We start from the raw sequence: 3,522 nt of genomic DNA, 5'->3' as shown, positions 1-3,522 counted from the left end.
CACTCCACCTCCTCAACCCTACCCCCACTCCTCCCCTCCTCTCGCCATTAACCCCTCTCCTCCCCCTCACTTGCACTTATGCAAAGTGCATAAGAAAGTATCCAGGATATTTATCTCCACCTTCCACCCTCCTCCCACCTCCCTCCTCCCCCTTAGTCAAGGCAGAGAATATGAGAGTTTATGCTGGGGCTGTATAAATCTCCAGAGAGGAAAAAGTGAGGACTGCAGATGCTGGAGATCAGAGTTTAGATCAGAGTGTTGCTGGAAAAGCACAGCAGGTCAGGCAGCATCCGAGGAGCAGGAAAATCGATGTTTTGGGCAAAAGACCTTCCTCAGGAATACAGACAGGGAGCCTCCAGGGTGGACAGATAAATGGGAGGGGGGTAGGGCTGGGGAGAAGGTAGCAAAGAGTACAAAAGGTGGATGGCCTATTGTACTCTTTGACCTATCACCTTCATCCCCACTCCCATCCCCCTATTGTATTCTTTGTCACCTTCTCCCCAGCCATTTATCTCTCCACCCTGGAGGCTCCCTGCCATCATTGCCAGAAATGTCGATCTTCCTGCTCCTCAGATGCTGCCTGACCTGCTGTGCTTTTCCAGCACCACTCTAATCTAGACTCTAAATCTCTAGAGAGACTACTGCTGCAGAACAGCACACTGTTCAGGTAAACTGCACAACAGGGGAGCTGTGCTCACAGCAGCTCAAAGTCCAAAGGAGTTTTATGAAGTTGTTGCCAGGAATGGGGAATTTTACCTACTGGGAAAGAAATGGTTGGTAACAAAAAGAGACATTGCTGAAAGAGCGCAGCAGGTCTGGCAGCATCTGTGGAGAGATCTGCAGAACCTTCCCAGTAATTTCTACTTATGTTTCTGGTTGACACTATTCGGAGTTCTTTCAGTTTTTATTAAGAAATGGTTGATGTTGTTTTGTTTGGAAGGGAGGATGTTGAAGTTTTAAAGGAGGTGTGTACCATTAAGAGAAGCACAGGGAGTGTGGTAATGGAACATCCTTCTGTCAGCAGATAGGCCATCCCCCAGGAACACAGAATTAACATCACTGGATTCTGTGATGATGGTGTGAGGGCAGTGTCTTGGCCTGAGTTGACAGGCTCGCCCACTGCTTTCTGGATGAATTATTCAAAGAGGCAGAACAGAAACACAGTCAATAAGGGAAAAACTCACACGCAGACTCAAACACTCACACATTCCAGCTGGATCTTGGATTGTTCCTGTTGTGGTTTCTTTGTCAGGTTCCCAAGGATGTGATAATTGCACTCAATCAGCACAAGGTTAAGGGGCACAGCCTTACTACTAGTGAATCCGTGATGTCATAAACACCGACAAGACAGCAGCATCACAAACCCATTCAGCCTCAGACCCTAGCTGCAGCTCGAGTCCTATAGCCCCTCCTCACTCCTTGTTACCTCCACAGTTACCTCTCCAGAGGCAGGACAAGTGCAGCACACCACCGGCAGGACAATATTCAGGCGACCGAAGTGCAGATGAAGGGAAGTGGAGGGGTGGGGGTGGAATCTAAGTGAGGAAAAATCTGAGGTGGGGGATTTGAGTGAAAGGGTAAAAGAGGTGAACACCTCAGTGAGTGATTAGAATGAGGGAGTTGGAGTGGGACAGTACAGGATGAGGGGGTTGGAGTAGGACTATACTGGATGGGACTTGGTGCGGGACAGTACAGGATGAGGGAGTTTGAATGAGACAGTGCAGTGTTGAGGGGGTTGGAGTAGAAAAGTAGAGGATGAATATTTCTCCTCGGTGTTTACTGCGGAGAAGGATAATGAAGACTTGGGAACTTGGGGAAGTTAGTGGTGATACCTTGGGGACAATCCATATCACAGTAGAGGAAGTGTGGGACATATTAGAATGTATGAAGGTGTATAAATCTCCTGGTATATCCAAGATATATCCAAGAACACTGCAAGAGGCTGGAGAAGAAATTGTGGGGACCCTGAATGATATTTCTGCCTCGTCATTAACCATGGGTGAAGTCCTGGACGATAGTGAATATTGTGCCCTTACTCAAGAAGGGCTGCTAAGAAAAACTGGAGAAATATAGAACATTAAGCCTAACATCTGTCATAGGTAAGTTACTTCAGAAGATTCTGAGAGTTAAGATCCACATGCATTTGGAAGAACAGGGTTTGATTAGGAACAGTCAGCATGGCTTTGTGCATGGGAGATCATGCCTCACAAATTTGTTAGCGTTCTTTGATGAAGTGACCAGGAAGGTTGGTGAGGGCAGGGCAATAGATGTAGTCTATATGGATTTGAGTAAGTCCTTTGATAAAGTTCCACATGGTAGGCTGCTCTGGAAGGTTAGATTGATGGAATCCAGAGGGAGCTGACAAATCGGATATGCAATTGGCTTGATGGTAAGAAGAAGAGGGTAATAGTGGAAAGATGCTTGTCGGACCAGTGTTGGACCCATTACTGTTTGTAATCTATATCAATGATTTGGATAGGAATGCACAACGCAGGATTATTAAGTTTGCAGATGGCACAAAATTAGGCGGTATCATGGACAGTGAGAAAGGTTGTCAGAAATTGCAGCAAAACAACAGCAGTTTTAAAAGGGAGAAGAGCAGACAAATGAAGCACGTGGTGAGGACAGTGCAGGAGAGAGAGAGAGAGAGCCTGCACAGTTACTGCCTTTGCTGTTTGAATTAATTGTCGTTGGACATCGGAGTGCATCTGGGAAAATTAACAAACAGTGAAATTCACAACTAATCTTGGAGGAACTGTTGGCCAAAGTTCACAGCACTGAATCAGATAAGTTAATTGCTGTTTTATGTGTAGCCTACAGAGAATCAGCAGTAGTAAGTAGAGTGGGTTCTTTCTTGATTATGTTTTTGGAGATATGTCTCTTGATTAAACTTAAAATATAAGCCATAACTATCAATTTAACCTGGGCAGTATTTGTAGAGGAATAAGACGGTGTTATTTTCTGGGTCTGTAGATTGTGAAGGAGCAAAAATGGCCTTTAATAGAGTGATATGTACTTCTTGTCAGATGTGGGAGTTCAAAGAGAGTTTAACGGTTACTGCGGATTATATCTGCCATAAATGCTGTTGGCTGCGAATCTTATCAGATCGAGTGGATCGGTTGGAGAGACAGTTAGAAGCGATGAGGAATTTGCAACAGCAACAGTATGTGATGTGATGGATAGGAAGGGGGGAAGTCTCAGTCACATAGATGGGTTAACACCAGGAAAGATAAGAGAGGTAGGCAGCTAGTGCAGCAGTCTATTGTGGATATACCCATTTCAAACAGTAATGTTTTGGAAAATGTAGAGGGTGATGGATTCTCAGGGGAACAGAGCATGAGCAGCCAAGTTTCTGGTATTGAGACTGGCTCTAATGCAATGAGGGGTACGTCAGCTTCCAAGAAATCAATTGTGTTACGGGATTCTGTAGTCCGAGATACAGACAGACGTTTCTGTGGCCAGCAGAGAAAAATCAGAATGGTGTGTTGTTTCCCTGGTGCCAGGATCAAGGATGTCTCAGAG

The sequence above is a fragment of the Chiloscyllium plagiosum genome, chromosome 26 (genome assembly GCF_004010195.1).
Source record: "Chiloscyllium plagiosum isolate BGI_BamShark_2017 chromosome 26, ASM401019v2, whole genome shotgun sequence".
NCBI lineage: Eukaryota > Metazoa > Chordata > Chondrichthyes > Orectolobiformes > Hemiscylliidae > Chiloscyllium > Chiloscyllium plagiosum.
Note: the sequence above shows the minus strand (reverse complement) of the source record.